Genomic DNA, 22,328 nt, shown 5'->3' with positions numbered 1-22,328 from the left:
TTAAATAATTGCTTTCTTATGAGGACTCTATTTTATACTGAAAGAGCTCCATGGAAATGACTGCTCAATATTTTTTATTCCATCATCTGGTATAAAGTAAGTACTTAATAAATGCTTGATGAATTGACTTTACAATAGTTAGCCTTATTAAATTCTTCCTGCTGTTATCCTTAGTTCCTCCAAAAGCAATTTAAAACCTTGTTCAACTAGTTTGGTATGAGTCATTAACACAGATTAAACTGTATTATATTTAATGCAAAAGAGAATTCCAGAAAACTTATAATTAATTTGATTCAACAATCTGATTTTTGCTGTTGTTGATTTATCTCACTTAAATTCTACAAACATGAATTTAAATGAATCTTTATTCTCTGTCATGCAATGGCACATAAATAGAAATTTTGACACATTCTATTTATAAGAATGCAGAGCAATGTAGATTAGTTGGGATATGTCATATCCAATTAGGAAAATTGTAAAGAGATGTTCCCTTGAGGACAGAAGCATTCTGGGACTTGATTCAATTCAAAAGTTACATCAATTTGAGTGCCCATTTCCAGTTAGCATTTGCATACATTCTGAAGGACTACTGACCAAAACTTATTCATTTTTATTCTATAAACAGAAATCTGCTGAGATTTTTTTTAAAGCCAAAAAAAAAATGATTGTTCAAAAATAAGAGTAGAGAAAATGAATGATTATTTTGTTGATTAGTCTTTAAAAAAAAATCTTTGTATTTTTGGATCAGCTGCACCCTTAAGATTTAACTTTTTTTCTGTACTAGTAAAGGGAAAAAACACCCCTTTGAATCAGTATTTGTGTTGAAGGCACAGAGCCAACAGTTCATTACACATTATCTTAGAGATATATCCTCTTTTTCCACCCACACAGCCACCATCCTTGTTCAAGTCTTCATCCCTTTCTTCTCTAAACTACTGCAACAACTTTTTAATTTTTCTATCTGCAACCAAGTATCTAACTAGTACAGTCTGTTCTCCATATAGCTACAAAAAATGATTTTCCTAAAGTGGAGGATTAACCATGTCACCCCATACTCAATTCTCATGTCTCCTTATTACCTTTAAGATCCAATTTAAAAATTATATTGGACTTTCAAAGTCCTTGACAATCGTGCCCTCCTTACCTTTCCAAACTTGTTATGCTTTGCTCACTCATTACTTGCAATGAAACAGCTATATTACCCTCCTTGCTACTTCTCACATGATTTTCTGTTTCCTAGTCTTTGCAGCTGTCCCTCACACCTAGAATGTCCTCCCTCCTCAACATTGCTTCTTAATTTTTCAGTCTTTTTTCAAGATTATTACCTTCAAATACCATTATTTCACAATAGGCTTTTCCTAGTATTCCCATGCACTTAAGCCTTGCACTCCAAGTTTCTTTTCCTTCAAAATCTCTGTCTTTCCTTCTAGCCTCTATGCTATCTCAAAGGTCCTTATTTATATACTTGTCTCTCCATTAAAATCCAAGTTCTTGGAAGGCAGAGAATGTTTTTTTAACATTCTTTTTTATTATCAGCGCTTATCACTTGTTCCTAATGAATAGTAAGCACTTAATAAATGTTTATTGATTTAATTCTTTGTTTCTTTCTTAGTCATTTGGAGTTAAGTGACTTTTAGCTCTTCAATGTTTAGTTTCTGAGGTCAGATTTGAGCTCAGGTCCTCCTGACTTCAGGGCTGATACTCTATCCACTGCACCACCTAGCAACCTCTTGATTGAATTATTTCATTGAAGTTTACTTTAAGTATTGTGCAGGGGCTACAGAGTAAAAAGTAAATCAGGCCCCAGAAAAGCTCACATTCTAATGGGAGAGACAATATGCATACAAAAATTATAAGAAACAATTGAGGAATTGTTTATCATTACATTAACAGACAGACAGACAGATAGATGATACACAGATATATAGATAAAATAGATATTTTGCAGTTCATAATTTAGGTTATTGGCCAGACATTATTCAACCTTAAGTGTCACTGGAGCGATCCTTTAACTTTCTTTAATTTCATCTCTGGGCATTTCAATTCATTGCTTTCTTTCCTAGAACTGGCCCTGGGTAAGCCTGGGTAAGGCTTTCCATTCAGTTTTTTTTTTTTTTTTTTCTTTATAAGTAATGACAAAGTAGATCAGGATAACAAAAGCAGCAAAGAGCAATAACTATGGAAGAGGATGGGAACCTTAGCCCAGAAGTGGTTTAAGGAAAAGTGACAACCTTAGTTCATAGGATAAGTACAGAACTACCTCATCTCCACCACTGATAGATTAAAGATAGAGATATAACTTAGAAATGTGATTTTACCAGTATTAGGGGAGGAAGTTGCTTCTATGAACACAGCTGAGGAGAAAACCTGTTAAACTAAGATAGAAATATGGCAATTAAACTGTACATAAGGATCTTTTTTGTGTCACATATTGACAGAAAAATTACATACACTCATACCTATGTGTGTGCGTTCACACATTAGTATATAAGAAATTCTTGAAATTTTAGCCAACAATCAAAAGAAAAAAAATTATATTATTCAAAGAATGAAAACAGTGCAAAGAACAAACCAAGCATGCTACCATCAATTAAACCCTCTTGGGGTACTCTTGGGACCTAAAAATCAAAGAAAACAGAGAAGAGAGAGAGAGAGAGAAAGAGAGAGAGAAGAAGATCCTGCAGAAAAATATTTGATCATCTGTATGGCTGAAAGAAATACAATACAAAGAAAACAAGTGCAAAAGAGAAAACTTGAATTCCTTTAAGATAATGAATGATAGAATGGTTAAATGAAGAGAGAGGACTAAAACTCTAACTTGTCCCAAAATTGCAAGTGAAGTTGCAGGACAAACATAATTTTTGCATTAAAAGCTACATAATGGCACATTACTTACTAAAAAATACTTTACCAACTTCCCTTCTGATATATACCTAGACCCATCTTTCTTAATAGCTAATATCAAATTCAAATGATGAGATCAACAAGTTCTCAAAATTAAGTATGTATGTACTTTAGATAGATCTGTCATAGCTATTATATTTGAAAATATAATAAATCTTGCAGAAAAAAATTTTTTTTTGATGAAGCAGTGGTATTAATTACTTGGTGACATCATTAGCTCCCAGGGATTTAATCATCATCTCTATGGAAAGGATTCCCAAATCTATATATCGAGGAGCAGATTCTTTCTTTAGAACCGGACAAAAATCTGCCAGGATTACATGAATATTTCAGACTAGTTCTCTAGCAATCATCTGAAGCTCATTATGTCCCCAAATCAACTCAAAAAATGTACATACATATGTATATTATATATAGATAGATATACTATGTATCTATGCATGTATGTATATGCACACATATTTTTGTTATATATATATATATGTAAAATGTAATCCCAAAAAATGTAATCATCTTAAGAATAGACACTATTTTAAATTTTGTATTGATTTTCCTTGTGCCTGCCGCAGTGTCTTTAATGTAATACATTCTTAATAAATAGTTATTGATTGATTAAATAGCAAAAGAGGTATATTAAACATTTTATAGGTGTGATGAGTAAGTCATTATTCATTAGACAGTTGTTAAATATGCCATCTAAAGGTGTCATAATATTTATATTGTTTGATTATTGCAAAGTCTTTGACTTACACCTATATTCTTGGCTTAAACCAAATATATAAACTAAAGAAGCATAGTGAGCACAATAGAGTATTTGAAATTTGAAATTCACATGGAAAATTGTTTCTTATTTAAAATATGCGACCAATACATTGATGTTTATAATAATTGAAATAAAATATGCAGCTTTCTGGGAGTTAGTTTAAATCAACTACAATTATTATGCCCAAACCCATTATCATCATTCTGTAGTAAGACTGAATGACTTTTTTAAATAAAAGAGGAAGTCCAACTAAAATATTGTGTTAATAAATAATGTATTTTAATGATATAAAATTATATAGTTTTACTGACAAAAACCTTAAATAATCACTTTATTCCATGAACATTTTAATTGAAAATACAAAAAGATCTTTTGGACTTGATAAATAAGCTTGCAATTGATAGAATGAATATCAAATTAATGACAAGATAGCTTTTTTCTTTAATGCTTTGAAGTTGAATCTAAAAGCCAAATTGAGCCAATAATAAACAACATATATTGGTCTTCTCTAAGCAAGGAATATCAAAAATAAGTTTAGCAATTGAAAAATTAAGATTTAACTTAAAAGACTGATTGACATTCTGAAACCAAAGCTTAACAGGAGAAATACATTTGGTGTCATCCACACCTTAGGAGACACCAATCTTAGCATGTGCTTCTGGCTCAGGAAAATAGATGACAATGTACTTTTGAAATATCCTTACAAAACCTCATATAGTGTTAATGAAACAGAAGGTTCACTATATAAGACAATTACAAATAGAATAATCATCTTCAAAGAAGAGAAAGAGATGTAGATGTTCTTAGACATTTCTTTTAAAAAGACTGAAAAAAGAAAAGCACATAAAATTCATTATCAGAAATGCATAAAGGAAGATTGAAGAGAGTTTATTTTTTTAAGTATATTGAACTCAACATGGAAACAAGCTAAAAAGGATGGAGGAATGGTATTAAAGGATCGTACAACTGTGAACAAGACATCCTGATCCTGGGTAGAGAATCAAAGAGAAACAGAAGACGGATAAAGAAGAATTTGTTTTGAAGAATTCTTGTATTGGAGAATAATTTGACAATCTGTGGTAAATGAATATAATGGAATGTCAGTATATTATGAAATGATAAAAAAGTATTGCACAGAATCCTGGATAGTATTAACTGATAGGAAGTTAAATATGTAGATGTGGGAGATCAATTTATTATATAAGATAACAATGTAATAAAAGGAAAATGACTTTTAAAGAGATAAGAAGTATGATTAGTGAAATGGCCTACCACATCTTCAGAGGCCCTATGAAAGAGAAAGTATCTCTCTTTGACAGAGAGATAATGGAATCAGTAGACAGAAAAAGTGGTTCATTTTCAGTCATGCATCTCATATTGAATGATTCATCAACTTTAAAATTCTGGCTTGTTTAAAATGTTCAATATATTTTTAATTAGAGTAAAAATGAAGTTAGTAACACTAGAATATACACACACATATATGTTAAATTGAAACATTTTGTATACATATATATAATATATGTATACAAAATGTTTCAATTTCAATATCAATGGATATATATATATATATAGCCATCCATTCATTCATACATATGTGTATATATACATATATATGTGTGCATGTACATCTACATATATGTAGATAATCAAAAAAATCTAACTCTATAGAAAAAATAAAAAGGATGCACAGAAAAGCAGGATGGTTTTGAAAGCCACGTGTGGAATTTATATACACAGATACATATGTATATACAATATATATGTATGTTTGTATATATGGCATGCATATGCTTAGTGTATATTTAACATATACACTTGTACATATATACACAAAACCTATATGTATGTATACACATATATAAAATACTTAAATCAAGCAATATAAATGGAAATTCACATTTTTGTAGAGGAGGATATCATAGATAACTAGAAAAATGATATTTTATATCATAAAATGTATGCATTATATATTTATCTTAATATGTTATGTTACATTGTTATGTTTCATTTTATATTGTATCAATGACATTATATTGATTATTTTATATTCACATCAGTATTTGTTTTAAATCATCACCTCCATCATCCAGTCTAATTGTCATCAAGATCTGAATATGAATTAATATAGATGACCTTTTATACCAATATTTTTTTCAATTACAGAAAACATTGTCTTATTTGCACAACAGTCCTCAGAAGTCTAAATGCATAATAGTAAGATAGCATCTAGTCCGAGGAACTTTTTTTGTCTGACTTCCATCAAATGTGATGCAAAGAACAAGCTATTTACTGTTTGTCTCAGGAAGGATGGAATTCCTTCTTCCAGGGAGAAGATGGAACTTCTAATACCACACACACACACACACACACACACACAAATACACACCTAACTTTGTCCTAAAAGTCAGAAAGATTTTTATTTATTTATTTTTTGAAAATTATTTTAAAATTATGTAAAAAAAAAAAGATCCTTTTGTCTGTAATTTGAGGGAGGTTTTCCTTTGCATTTCCAAAAGCTGATTATCAATCTTAAATGAAAAGGCAATGACTTTATGTTTGAGGTTACATGTGGCTGGTTTAGTTACATGTGGCATGAGGAGAGGTGCTAATGATTTATGGCACTTCAGTCATATGTAGTAATTTTTCCATATATATATAAGCCAAATGATCAAGCTGAGGTGTACTGTTATACAACCTGGGACAAATGAGAAATGCAGTGACCATCAAATATGTAAGCTGATATGCTTAATCTTTAGCCTTTCAATAACAACAAAAAAAGGAAAATCAAAACGAGGGAGAAGAAAGGGATTAAAGGGATAAAGTGAAAACATGAAGGAAACTCTAGGACACTCAGATCCCTAAGAAGCTAGGAATGGCTGGCTGCCAGCTGCTGACATGGACATTTTTGGTGATTCTCTGAAATTCTTGGTACATACAGTTGAACAAACAATAAACCAACAATCTAAAAATGGTAGCTCAGTCTATCCACTCTATTTCTCTTTTCTAATCATAATACAGCAGGGAAGAAGGTGAGAAAGTCTTAGGTGGAAAAATATATTCTAGTTCTCCCTTTCTCCTCTCCCTTTCTCCCTCTCCTGTTAGGATTCTTACGAGGTGCTAAGTAAGTGGAATTAATAGGCAATAATTATCTAAGTTAGCATGGTTCAGTATGATTGATTTAATCCTACAAGGAGATGTTATGGGCCAGAACTTGAAACAAGGTACTAAATGGGATTGAGGAGACAGTGGTTAAATCTAATTTAGCATTGATTTAATCCTACAACAAATAATGGTTTCTTAGTGATATAATGATTGGTGTATACTCAGTGTATAGCATATAAGCAAAAAGCTCTCAGGGCCAGAAGAAGAAGCCCACTAGAAGCTCTTGGAGGAGGAGATAGCTTCATTCCATTTTCCACCTTTGTGCTGGCTGGAGGCTGAAGCTGGCAGAGGCAAAGGACTAGCAGCAGGAGCTCTTGATACCAAAGAGAGAGATAGGCCTCTATTAAAGCTAACCGGGCTCCAGGAAAAGAGACAAGACTTTGAAGGAAACAATAAAAGATTTGGACTTTTAACTCCTGGCTGCATTTGGGGGGATTACTGAACTGAAAGGAAGGCTGCCTCCAGAAGCCCCCCAAGAAACCTGCTCCCAGAGAACATTATATTTTAGAGAAGAATACTACACTCTCCCTCGCAGCTTAATCTACAAAGAATATATGGATTGGGACAAGGTCTCTCTGTTTCAGCTTTTTTAGGGTTGACATTTAAACACATTTATAAACAGTATTAACTTGAGAAAAATAGCATGGTATAATTTTATCTTCCTTTTTGAGAGAACAAGAATGTCAAACACTGAACTAAAGATGAAAGGTAGACCTACAGTGTAACTTCAAAATTCCGAGTCAGTAAATATTTAGTTGATTTAATATGTACTGATCATTAAGAAGAAAATGATCATTTTGTAAAAATACAATGGTTTAAAGTTTTTCAAAGAACTTGAATTGTTGCATTGAAGAGGGTGAGAGATGGGAACAAAGATTACATGGAAAGACCTTTAAGAAAATTGCATTTGGGGGAGAAGCCAAGCTGATGGAGAATAGACCCTTCTCTATCTGAGCTCCTCTGAGTTTCCCTTAAATCAACAGCAGGTTAAGCCTTTGAACTGGTCTGATAGAACCTACAAATAGTTGTAGTACAACAAATTTCCAGAAGAAAATGTTTTGGAAAAACTTCAGAAAAAGTCTGTTCCAATCAAGCAGGGGGAAAGGCTGCAGTGCAGGGATTCTGGGGCAAGGAAGTGGGGTGGGGAGCCAGGGCATTGCAATGTCTTTGCACCTGATAATCTGTGAGGCTCTTAGGGCTACTCTGTCCTGGTTGCAAACCAATGATAAGCACATTTTCTATGAGACACTCAAAGCAAATACAAAAGGCAAATTGTGAGCCTATGAATTGTGGAAAAACAGGACCTGGCCATTAATACCCAGCACAGGATATCATTCAGCAACATTGGCCCTAGGGTAAACTAAAGTGACTGTCAACGCTTTGCCTAAAGACCAGTCCTCAACCCTTAAAACATGAGCAAAAACCAAAAAGAACTTTGAATAGACCCCTTTTATTAGAAAGAAGAGAACAGACCTCAAACTATGAGGATCCTAAAGGCAAGCCAGCTCCAGATGAAGCCCCAAAGGGTGATATGAGTTAGAGACTCTCTTGGAAGAATTTAAAGAGGATTTTAAAAGAGAGAAGAAAAATGGGACAAAGTAAGAGGGTATGGAAAAGGAAAAACATAAATCATCTTAAAAACAAAACAAAACAAAAAAAAAAAAACAAACAACTACCCAAAAGTAGATTTGATGAAATGGAAAAAAGCATATAATTCCCTACAAAATAAATTTGATGAAATGGAAAAAAGCAAATAACTCCTTACAAAATAGGTTTGATGAAATGGTAAAAGCATATAACTTGTTACAAAATAGATATGAAAAAGAAAGTAATTTGTTGAAAAACAAAATTTTTGAAGTAATAAAAATGCAATGAAAAAACATTTTAGAAAAAGAAATAGAACAAGCTATCAATCAACTGCCTAAGAAACTATCTCCGGAGCCAGATAGATTTACATGTGAATTCTACCAAACATTTAAAGAACGTCTAACTCCAATATTATGAAAACTATTTGAAAACTTAGAGATAGAAGAACTTCAACCAAATTCCTTTTATGACATGGATATGATGCTGATACCTAAACTAAGTAGGATGAAAACAGAGAAAGAAAATTATTGAACAATTTCTCTAATGAATATTTATTCAAAAATCTTAAATAAAATATTAGCAAATAGATAGCAGAAAGTCATCTCCAGCATAATACACCATGACCAAGTAGGATTTATACCAGGAAGGTAAGGCTGGTTCAATATTAGGAAAACTATTAGCATATTTGCTTATATCAATAACCAAACTAATAAAAACAATATTATTAACTCAATAGATGCAGAAAAAGCATTTGATAAAAAATAATACTCATTCCTATTATAGGAATAAATAGGGTTTTTTCTTTTTTCCTTTTTTTTTTTTTTGAGTTTTTTTCTTAATATGATCAGTAGCATCTATTTAAAATCATCAGCAAGTACAATATGTAATGGGCACAAACTAGAACCATCCCCAATACTATCAAGAGTGAAACAGGTTGTCCACTATTACCATTAATATTCTTTTTTTTTTTTTATGATGTGACTTTATTTTATTTATTTATTATAGCTTTTTATTTACAAGTTATATGCATGGTTAATTTTACAACATTGACGATTGCCAAATCTTTTGTTCCAATTTTTCCCTTCCTTCCCCCACCCCCTCCCTCAGATGGCAGGTTGACCAATACATGTTAAATAAGTGAAAGTATAAATTAAATACAATATAAGTATACATGCCCAAGCAGTTGTTTTGCTGTACAAAATGTATCAGACTTTGAAATAGTGTACAATTAGCCTATGAAGGAAATCAAAAATGCAGGTGGACAAAAATAGAGGGATTGGGAATTCTATGTAGTGGTTCATAGTCATCTTCTAGAGTTCTTTTGCTGGGTGTAGCTGGTTCAATTCATTACTGCACTATTGGAACTGATTTGGTTCATCTCATTGTTGAAGAGGGTCACATCCATCAGAATTGATCATCATATAGTATTGTTGTTGAACTATATCACCATAACTATTCAATAGTATATTAGAAATGTTAGTTTTAGAAATGAGAAGAAAAAGAGATTAAAAGAATTAAAGTAGGTAATGAGGAAACCAAATTATCACTCTTTGCAGATGATATGGTATAATGAGAGAACCCTAGAGAATCAAGTAAAAAGTACTAGAAACAATTCACAACTTTAGCAAAGTTGCAGGCTGCAAAATAAATCCACATAAATCATTAGCATTTTATATATTACCAACAACACCTAACAGCAAGACATACAAAAAGAAATTCCCTCTAAAATAACTGTTGATAATATAAAATAGCTGATAGTCTATCTGTCAAGGTAAAGCAGGAATTATATGAACACAACAACAAAACACTTTTTACACAAAGTCAGAGGTAATCAATTGGAAAAATATCAAGTGCTCATGGGTTGGCCAAGCAAATATAATAAAAATAACATCACTACCTAAATTAATCTACTTATTTGATACCATACCAATCAAATTCCCAAAAAATTATTTTATACATCTAGAAAAAAATAATTACAAAGTTTAACTGGGAGAACAAAAGATCAAGAATTTCAATGGAATTAATTTTTAAAAAATCAAATGAAGGTGGCCTAGCTGTGCCAGACCTAAAACTATATTTCAAAACAGCAGTCATCAAAACCATTGGTACAAGCTAAGAAATAAAATAGTTGATCAGTGGAATAGTTTAGGTTAATAGGAGAAAATAGTCAATGATTAAAGCAATCTAATATTTGACAAACCCAAAGACTCCAGCTTTTGGAATAAGAACTCACTATTTGACAAAGACTTCTGGGAAAATTAGAACCTAGTATAACAGAAACTAGGCATTGACCCATACCTAACACCATATAACAAGATACGGTTGAAATGGGCTCATGATTTAAATATAGAAAGTGATATTATAAACAAATTAGAACATAGGCTATTTTAACCCTCAGATCTGTGAAGAAGGAAGGAATTTGTGGCCAAAGAAGAACTGGAGTTCATTATTGAATACCAAATAGATAAATTTGATTATATTAAGTTAAAAAGTTTTGTATAAACAAAATTAATGCAGACAAGATTAGAAGGGAAGCAATAAATTGGGAAGATATTTTTTATATTCAAAGGTTCTGATAAAGGCCTCATTTCTAAACTGTATAAAGAATTGACTTAAAGTTATTAGAATTCAAGTCATTCTTCAGTTGATAAATGGTCAAAGGAAGTGAACAGACAATTTTCAGATGAAGAAACTGAAACCATTTCTAGTCATATGAAAAGGTGCTTTAAATGACTATTGATCAGAGAAGTGCAAATTAATACTACTCTGAGAAACCACTACACACCTCTCAGATTGGCTAAGATGATGGGAAAAGATAATGATGAATGTTGGAGGGAATGTGGGAAAATTGGGGCACTAATACATTGGTTGTGGAATTGTGATTGGATCCAGCCATTGGAGAGCAACTTGAAACTATTCTCAAAAGGTTATCAAAATGTGCATATCCTTTGATCCAGCAGTGTTACTACTGGGATTATAGCCCAAAGAGATCTTAAAGGAGGTAAAGGGACCCAAATGTGTAAAAATATGTGTGGCAGCCCTTTATGTAGTGGCAAGAAACTAGAAACTGAGTGGATACCCATCAGTTGAAGAATGGCTGAATAATTATGGTATATGAATATTATGGAATATTATTGTTGTATAAGAAACAATCAGCAGGATGATTTCAGAAGCCTGGGAAGATTTACAAGAATTGCTGCTAAGTGAAATGAGTAGAACCAGGAGATCATTGTACATGGCAACAAGATTATAGGATGATAAGTTCTGATGGATGTAGCTCTCTTTAACAACTAGATGATTCGGACCAGTTCCAATGATCTTGTAGTGAAGAGAGCCATCTACACTCAGTAAGAGGACTATGGGAACTGAGTGTGTATCATAGTATAGCATTTTAACTCTTTCTGTTGTTGTTTACTTGCATTTTTTCTTTCTCCTTTTATTTTCCTTTTTGATTTGATTTTTATGCATCAAGATAATTGTATAAATATGTATGTACACATTGGATTTAACATATATTTTTATCACATTTAACATATATTGGATTACTTGCCATCTAGGGATGCCAAAGGGGGGAAATTGAAACAAAAGGGTTTGCAAGGGTTAATGTTGACCGTGCATATGTTTTGAAAATAAAAAGCTTTAATAAAGAAATAAAAAAAAAAACACTTTTAAGTGTGATTGGGAAATATTTAATAAAATAAAAAATGTAACTTTAAAAATATTGTTTTTGTTCACTTTTGTTTAGTGCTCAGAAAAAGAGGAACAAAATTTTGGAATGAAAATGAGTACTTTATAAGAAGCCAAGAACTCCACTAATAACATAGTTCAGGCAAGCTTGAAAACAGACACAAAGCAGGCAAATAAGGACCAAGACCTCAAGACCTAAACTTAGCAAAGAGAGCATAATTATATACTGACAAGCCAATAGTAGCAGAAGCTAGGTTTGTTTCACCAAGTTACTTTCATAGACTAACAAATATCTCATTCTTCTCTCCAAAGTTTCTGGTTGGTTCTTCAAATCCATAGTACTTCCATTACTCATTCACTGAGCTACATACAATCTAACATAAGCTACACATGTATTGACTAGTGCAAACCAACTTGTTTGATACAGCTCTAATTCCCCCAAGACATAAATATGCAAAAGCTAATAAACCTGGAAGCTGTGCATTAATTCCCTCCTCCTTGTACCATTTTGCTGGAGTGGAACAATTAGGGTTATATTCCCTATTTCCATTTTCTTTATTCCTCACTCCTTTTTGAAATAATTGAAAGAATAGTTTTAAAATTATCTTTCTTTTTTATTTTTTTCCTGAATTTGATATTAATATATTTCTATGGGAGTTAAAATATATTTATTTCAGATCTGAAAGAGATTTTGGCAATCACCTATCCTAATGCCTTCATTTATGAATGTGAAAATTGAGTTCCAAAGATACTGGCATTAATATTCAAAATATTCTTGAAAAACAACTTTATAAAATGGATGTGAGATGTTAAATAATCCAATGGATAGAATTCTGATTCAGGAGTCAGGAATATTATTATGTCACAGTTCTCTTTTATTGTTCTAAGTTTCCCTAATTAACCTGACCCAGTCCTGACTCAGTTTCTCTAATTGTTCTGCTTCAGTTTATAATTATCAGCTCAAAGGTCAGTCCTCCAAAGCCTCCCCTTCCTCTTTATCAGGATTTTTGATAAGGATAAAAAATCTTATATTTTAGAATATCCGAATGCCTCTCCTCATCCCAAGGTAATGGAATGTCAGATACCATCTTATCAAGATGCCTCTCCCCATCTCCGGGATTCTTTCCCCCATTAGGTCATCCCATCTCCAGAGGCTCACCCCACTCTATTAGAGTCCCGTTCCCACTCTCAGTAACCTGACTCCGACCTGGCCTCGCTCTACCCCCTGAGTTTCACCCATGTGTATGTATGTCATTGAAAACTCACTTGGAGTTTTGGAGACAATAGTCTCATTCAGCCCTGGGATCAAACCATGGATCCATTTGGTACCAATAAATCTCTTCCTTTTAAATAAATCATTAAATACTCTCTAATTTCTATCTTACCTCAGTTTCTCCAGCATTACAAAATCTGAGTTCAAATACAATTTCATCAACTTATCAGCTATGATCCTGGGCAAGTCATTTAACCTCTGTTGACCTCAGTTTTCTAAACAGTTAATGAGGATAAAAACAGCATCTATATTACAGAGTTTCTTTGAAGATCAAATTGGATAATAATTGTAAAACACTTAGCAAAGTGCCTGAAACATAATGCTTTAAAATTTTTGTTTTTGTTTTTTAAGTCCTTTAATAAATTCTTGTTTCTTTAGCTATTCCATCTTCACAATGTAGCTCTATTTTTAACCCTTGAGAGTAATTCAATTATGTTTATTTTGGTAGGTTCTTATCTATTTTACTTACCATCTGATATTTAATCAAAATTTCATGAAGTTTTAAAATATAAAAAATCATATTTATATTTATAAATTTTATATTTATATTTATAAAAATATAAAAAATAAATTTTTAAATATAAAATTTCAAAGTTTTATAATTCAATTTAGAGCTTTAGAATTTCTTGGGGAAGTAGAAAGAAAAAATGAAAGAATGAAGGAAAGCAGTAAAAGGGAGATAGAGGAAGAAATGAAGGAAGGAAAGAAAGAAAAAGAAACAAAACCAAATAAAAAATAAGCAAATTGATGCTCATGATTTTGGTAAGAGTTAAACAGATTATGAATTGTAAATATAATAGTATTATTGTATTGTAGGAAAAAAATGAATATGAAGGATTTATAGAAAAAGAAAGAGATTTGTATTTCATCACATGGAGTGATGAAAGTAAAACTAGAATAGTATAGTTAGTGACTCCATAATGTAAAAGAAAACACTGAAAGATACCTAGAGTCCAAGAGATAGAGCTAAGATGGTAAATAAAGACAATGATTTGTTAGAGCTCTTTCCTAAACTTTTCCAAATACCTTTAAATAATAATTCTAAATAAATTCTAGAGCAGCATTATCCTCAATAAGATAGTGAAACAATTTTGTATTCTTAGACACTTTAGAAGTTTGGCTAGAAATGTCTATTGTACCAGGACGATAGTAAAGCACAGTCTAACATAGGTCATGCCAGCATAGCCCCAGTCATAAACAAATCAGGAGCAGATCTTGGGATCCACTGAATCAGCAGCAGCAATAGCTGCCTTCAGAGATCTCATACCACAGATGGCAAAAGAGGTGAACAACTAGTCAGAAGGAGATTACAATGTAAAGGTCTGAAACTCTGAAAAAGGTGTGCTTGAATCAGACAACCAAGCACTTAAGGCTAATTACCTGTTCAATGTGAGACAATGACTCTTTCAGCATATGTTTGGATAAAATGGCTCTTCTCACTGTTTGGTGCTTGCTGAATGTTTGGTGTTAAGATAATCATAGTCAAGGATTGGAGGGTGGGGTGAGAGAGGCCAGAGTCATTTGCAGCAGGCTGAGGAGGAGAAAGGTGGAGATTCTAGACTCCAGGTTTGAGGAGAGATCTTTGGCAAGTCTCATGGCAGCTTGCCTAAACCCTTCACTTCTACCCCTAAAGACCAAGGACTTTAATTCATCCTGACTCTGGCTGACCCAGAAGCCCTCCAGGGAGCTAGCCCATATTTTAAATTACAGGAATCTTTTTGCTAACAATGAGGCAGGACTGTGTTGCTTTGCCCATACTCAGATCTTGATTGCACTAGGTGGAAAACCCATGGCCAGAAGAAACTATTGTATGTCAGAGCTTGTGACCATCATTGAGTAGGGACCCTCCTCACCATTTTAAGGCAGAAAAAGTGTGCTTGTGGTTACTTACAGACCAGAGCACAGGCCAGGAGAATAGTAAGTATTTCTTAGATTATACCACTTTGAAAGAACTGAAAGCTTACAGGGTCCTAAAAGTATCTCTAAAATTAGATGTACAATAGCCCTGAAGCTTGAGACAAAGCACCCTCCACTCTGGTAGCAGAGCTCTACTTTAACAAAGAGTTAAAAAAAGTCTGGTAGTAGCCAAGTAAAATAAGCAAAGAACAGGAAAAAGTTCTGACAATAGAGAGTTTGTATGGTGACAAGGAAGACCAAAAGACACACTCAGAAGATAACAAAGTCAAAATTCCTACAGACAAAACATCCAAGAAAAGAGGAAAAATTGGGAAGGAAAATGAGTGATAAAAGAAAATCATGAATAAGTCAATATCTTGGTAAAGGAGAGACAAAACAATACTAAAGAAAAAAAGACCCTAAAAAAAACAGACTAAGGCATGGCAAAGGAGATACAAAATGTCAATGAAGAGAAGAATGACTTAAAAAGCAGAATTTCCCAGATGGAAAAGGAGCTACAAAAGCTCATTGAAGAAAATAATTCTCTAAAAATAAGAATTGAGCAAATTGAAACTAATGACTATGAAAAATCAAGAAACAACCAAACAAAACCACCAAAAAAAGGGTGAAAAAAAGAAGACAAGGTAAAATAATAGTCCATTGGAAAAAAACAATTCAAAAGTAATTAAAAATTATTGTACTACCTGGAAACCCTGATCAAAAAGAAAGCCTAGACACCATCTTTCAATAAATTAACAAGGAAAACTGTTCTGTCTTCTTGAACCAGATGGCAAAATAAAAACTGAAATAATCCAAAGATCACTTCCTGAAAGAGATTGAAAATGAAAACTCCTAGGAATATTATAGCTAAATTCCAGACCTTCTATGTCAAGGAGAAAATATATCAAGGAACCATAAAGAAAAAATAAATATATGGTGGGGCTACAGTCAGGAAAACACGAGATTTAGCAGCTTCTATATTAAAATCTCAGAGGGCTTAGAAAATGATATTCTGGAGTACAAAGAAGATTACAACCAAGAATCACCTATTTAGTAAAACTGTATGTGGAATATGAAATAGATATTCGATTTCTCTTCAGAATTAACTAAAAGAAAGAATAACATACACATTCAACTGAGTAGAAATTTCTTATCTTTCAAGAAAGTAGAAGGGAAGGGGATAAGAAAAGATTGGGGTGATAGAAGGTAGAGTGATTGAGGGAGGTAGGTGAAGGTAGGTGATTAAGGGAGAGGGTAGTCAGAAGCAAAACACTTTTGAGGAAAGAATAGGGTTCTCAGAAAGACATAATAGAATCAGCAAGGGAAAATAGAGTCATCAAATAATACTTGTGGTGGGGGGTGGAAATGAAGTTAGATTCTTTGATAAAATCCTAATTTCTTAAACTTGTAGAGAACTGAATCATTTTATGGAAATGAGAGCCATTCTCCAATTGATAAATGGTGAAAGGATATGAACATTTTTCAGATTAAGTTATCAAAGCTATCTATATCTGCATGAAGAAATGCTCTTACTGTTGATTGGAAAGATGAAGATTAAAACAACTCTGAGGTACTACCTCATATCTATTAGATTGGCTAATAGGAAATAAAAGGCAATTGATGAATATTAGAGGAGATGTGGGAAAACATGAGACATTACCACATTGTTGATGTATTTGTACCATTCTGTAGAGTATTTTGGAATTATGCCCAAAGGGTTGTAAAGCTATGCTCATATCTTTGACCTAGCAATAACATTACTATGTCTGTTTCCCAAAAGAAATTAAAAAAAAAAAGAAAAAGAATCTATATACACAAAAATATTTATAGTAGCTCTTTTCTGAAGGCAAGCAATTGGAAATTGAGGGAATGTTTATCAATTGGGGAATGACTGAACAAGATTTTTATTTTTTTTTTTTTTAAGGTTAAATGTACTGTCTGGGCTAGCTTTCTCAAAGATCTCTCTGGAGTTTGGACTCTAGAGTCTGAGATCTAGCTCGAGCACACTCTCACTCCAGTCTCTCTCGAGTCTGCTTAGTTCAAGTCCTCCCAGCCCTCATATACTTTAGTTACAATTACATCACTACAGTATACTAAGCATGTTCCAACTGTAGAACAATTATATCACCTTACTAAGTACTAAGTATATGTGAACTAGAGAACCAGCATCTCATTAATCACACTGACTTAATACCTTGTTGTAAGTATCTTTACTTCAAGTATACTTTTCTCAGAGTTCCCCAATATCTTCTGTCCTCTACAGTTAAACATGGGAATTCTAAAAATATTTCCATATTCATCATGCTGGGCAAGAAAAATCAGATCAAAAGTAAAACAAAACAAAACAAAACACATACACACAAGAAAGTGTAATGGGCTGAGGTTTGAGTTGATGCACTGAGGTCCCAAGTACGTGAAGCTAAATAGTAATTGGGCTATACTCTATTAATATACATGATTGGATAAAGAATGGTCCCTGCCCACTCTCCATGCAAGTCCTGATGTGTTGTATAGGAAATGACGATTTTGGTGGGTGGAGGCAGAGAGAGAGACAGGAAAAGAAGCTGGGAGAGTTTGGGCCTGGGTTCGATACTCCTAGCTGCTGCTTGTGTGGCTGCTGGTCGAGCTAGCTTCTTGACTCAGCTGCACATATTGCTATCACCGATTCTCTTCCACCTCCGATCCTTCTTCACTGAGAATAAAGACTGACAATTTTCCCCTAACCTGAATTCCTGACTCCTGCTGATTTTAAAATACACAATCTTCACAAGAAAGGAAAAAAAAAAAAAAAAAACAAGCAAACCAACAAAAATAAAAGTGAAAATGCTATGCTCTGATTCACATACTGTCTCCATAGTTCTCTCTTTGGATGTGGATGACACTTTCAATTAGGAATCTCTTGAATTGCCTTGAATCACCCCTGATTGTTGAATTTTTCATTTTCTTTTTAAAATTTTTTAAAGCTTTTTATTTTCAAAATATATGCATAATTTTTCAACATTGACCCATGCATAGCCTTGCATTTCAGATTTTTCCCTCCTTTCCCCCACCCTTTCCCCTAGATGGCAAGCAATTCAATATATGTTATATATGTTACAATATATGTTAAATCTAATATGTGTAATTATATTTATATAATTCTCTTGCTGCATAAGAAAAATCAGATCAAAAAAGAAAGTAAATGAGTAAAAACACAAAAAGCAAATGAACAACAACAAAAAGAGAGAGAATGTTATATTGTGATCCACATTCAGTTCCCACAGTCCTCTCTCTGGTTGTAGATGGCTCTCTTCATCCCAAGATCATTGGAACTGGTATCAGTCATCTCATGGTTGGAAAGAGTCATGAACTGAACAAGTTGTATAATTGTTATGAAATGATATTATGGTATAAGAAATGATGAGTAGGATGCTATCAGAAAAGTCTGGAAAAACTTCATAAGCTGATGCAAAGTGAAATGCACTATTGTAATGTTCTCTTCCCTCCCTCCACACCCTTCCCTAGATGGCAAGCAGTCTTAGACATGTTAAATATGTTATAGTATATCCTAGATACAATGTATGTGTGCAGGACCTAATAGTTCTCTTGTTGCACAGGAAGAATTGGATTCAGAAGGTATAAATAACCTGGGAAGAAAAACAAAAATGCAAACAATTTACACTCATTTCCCAGTGTTCCTTCTCTGTGTATAGCTTATTCTGTCCATCATTGATCAATTAAAACTGAATTAGATCTTCTCTTTGTTGAAGATATCCATTTCCATCAGAATACATCCTCATACAGTATTGTTGTTGAAGTGTATAATGATCTCCTGGTTCTGCTCTGGTTCACTGATTCACTCAGAATCAGTTCATGTAAATCTCTCCAAGCCTTTCTGTATTCATCCTGCTTGTCATTTCTTACAGAACAATAATAAGGAATAGCAATTTTCTAAGATTATCGGCTGTGAATGATTTGGCTAGTCTCAGCAATGTAATGATTTAAGACAATTCTGAGGAACAAATGATAAAAAATGTGGCCCATATCCAGAGAAAGAGCTGTTGGTGTATGAAAATTAAACTGTTTTTTACTTTTTTATTTTTTTCAAGACTTAAAACAATTTGGGGGTGGGTAGTTTTTCTTTTACAACATGACTATTGTGGAAATGTTTTGTAAGTCTACACATGTATGATCTATATAGAATTGCTTACATTTTCAATGTGGGGGGAGGGGATAAAGAGGGATAAAGGAAAGAGTTTGGAACTCAAAGTTTTAAAAATGAATGTTAAATTTTGTTTTTATATGTAACTGGAAAAATGAAATATTAAGTAAATTAAATTAGAAAAAGACAACTGGATTCAAATGAAATGCAAATTGGTAATTTTGGTCTCAGAGAACAAGTAATATTCTATACCATTTTTATAATAGGGAGTAAACTCCTTGAGAACAGGAATTGTCTGACTTTGCTATTTGTATCCTTTCATTAGTTGGCACAAAATAAGGTCCTAATTTTTTTTTTATTTGTTTATTTATTCAAGACAAAACACACACCCCTCCTCTCAGGAGAGAAATCTAGGACTACTATAAGTACAGTATGTCATCAGAGATGGTTGCCCTGTCCTTGGCTTTGCTGGAATGTCTTTCATCATAATAAGGCAAGATTCAGGAAATTCAGGTCTAGGAAATAGATAGGAAATGCTGCAAAATGAAAAACAAAATGCATCTATGAAATTTCATACAAACACATCAGTGAACAAATGCATATATAATCAAATCAATAAATGAATGGAGAAATGAAATAAACATAAGGAAGCATGGGAATAAATATTTTTTTTTCTATGTCTATATATATACATCTACATCTATCTCTACCCATTTATATAATGTACAGAGAGACAGACAGGGACACACATAGAAACAGAGGCAGGAACAAAGAGATAGAGATAGACCAAATCAGAGAGACAGAGACAGGGACAAAAAGACAGACAAAGAGACAGAAACAGAGAGAGACAGAGACACACAAAGAGCAGAGAGAAATGACAAGAAATCCAAACACAAAAATTAGATTTCTTGCTGATTTGCTAGGTAAGTACAGGAATGATTCTTAACCTATTGGTGCTTCAAGCTTTAGACCCACAAAAATGGGCTAATATTACACCTTGTGAGAAACAGCTTATAGAAAACATGCTGTCCAAGATCATAGGTTATAAAAAGTCTGTATGTCAAACAATGAGGTCTGTGAAATGCATGCACTGGGGCTCTTCTGATAATGATCTTTTGTAATTCTGTACAGTGAATCCTCAAAAGTCACCTCATCCTGAAAAATAGCTCATTTTGTGAGATGAATAAAACTAAGAAAGAACGATCTGTTGCCTTGTCAGAGTCTAGCAAGAAGACATACAAAACAAAAGTCCTGAATGCCATGCCAGGTAACTCATGGCATGTTCTTCAACTTGTTTGGGTTTCAAAAAAGTTCTTTTACCATAGCCAAGAAAATCTCCATTTCCTATTATCAGAAAATATCAACAGAAAGTAAGATACTGTCAAAAGTGGGGGATGATCAATTGGCAGAGCACTATTCCTTCTATTAGAATTCAGATCTCTCCAATCATTTGTGTTTTCCAAGTCGTGGAGCAGCCAAACTTCACACCTAAAGGGTGAGCCCTTGACTCTGCCTACTTTAAGTATAATTCCATCAGCACTTCCAAACTGAAGCCTGCACCTGGGGATTTCCCAGCTGCATGGAAAAAAAAATGAGTGAGGAGAAATTTCAGATGGTCCTGTCTCATTTACAAATGACTCTGCCAGACCCAAGGATGCTTCCATTCAGGTCTAATGGATGAGGCAGATCTTCCAACTGCCTTGGCACAAGCTGTTTCTCTGCCTTCCTATGATGAGTCATTGACCTCTTTGTTCTTTAGGAAAGGAAAGAAGAGCTCAAGTTGAAAGGTGCTACTAGGGTTTCTGAGTACTTCTAGATGAATAATTTCTGCTGCAAGTATCTGGTCATTCTTAGGAAAATGATATCACCTGGAAAATAAGCATAAAACCCCAAAACCTTGAAGAAGGCATGGCAGTGGGGGAGGGGATATTTCTGGAGTTTGTTGAAAGAAATAATTACAGACACAAAATCTGCCAGTACCATTGAAAGCTTGAGCAAGACTTATCAAGAAAGGAAGAGGCACACATTTTTAACTGAGGGTATTTATTTTTATATTTTAGTGATTGTAAAATGTAGGTAAGAAGGCACAATCTCTGGCATCAGTCCACACTTGTAATCTCTGTGAATGAATCTGAAACTTTTTCTCTGAGTCATTCTCCTTCTGATATCTCTGCAGTGTTTGATAATTGTTGGTCATTCTCTCCTGAATTTTCTCTTTTCTCTGCATTGCTGGAACTGTCCTTTGTTGGTTTTCCTCCTACTTTATCTGATTTTACTTTCTCAGTCTTGTTTGCTGAATCATCATCCATATCTTTATCATTCTTATTAATAATAACTATATGCCTCTCCAGTCAATTTCTTTAGTTTTAACACTATGCTAAAGAGGAGAAAGTTCTGTTACTAGAGTAGAGAGAGCACCATCCCGGGCTTCAGGGTTATTTTATGCAACTGTTTTTAGAGGAAATTATAGATACCTGTGAGTTTTTGTTTGTTCTATGGCAAGGTGTGTTTATTAGTCTCCTATATTGTGCCCTGTTCTATGAACAACTACAAGCACTCTTTACCTATCTGGAATTGTGACTAGATTCCCACCTCCCCTATGGCTATGAGGTCTGGTGTGTTAGAGCTATTGTTCAGCCCGGGGCAAAGACCCAGCAATGGGACCCTGATCTGTGTATGGGAAGATAGTACAGTACTCCCCCCAGACTTTAGCAAAGAGACCTCTGTATTCTTCTCATCACTGATTCAACTTCCTTACTGTGTGGGCTGCAAAATCAAGGAACCCACACTGCCACCTATAGTGTTCTCTTTTCTCAAATATAATCATTCTCTGGGAGCAGGTTTCTTGGGGTCTTCTGGAAGCAGCCTTAGGTTCAGTTCAGAGTAATAATCACCTCAAAATGCAGGAGTTA

This window comes from Sarcophilus harrisii, chromosome 6 (genome assembly GCF_902635505.1).
Source record: "Sarcophilus harrisii chromosome 6, mSarHar1.11, whole genome shotgun sequence".
In the NCBI taxonomy this organism is placed as follows: Eukaryota; Metazoa; Chordata; class Mammalia; order Dasyuromorphia; family Dasyuridae; genus Sarcophilus; species Sarcophilus harrisii.
Note: the sequence above shows the minus strand (reverse complement) of the source record.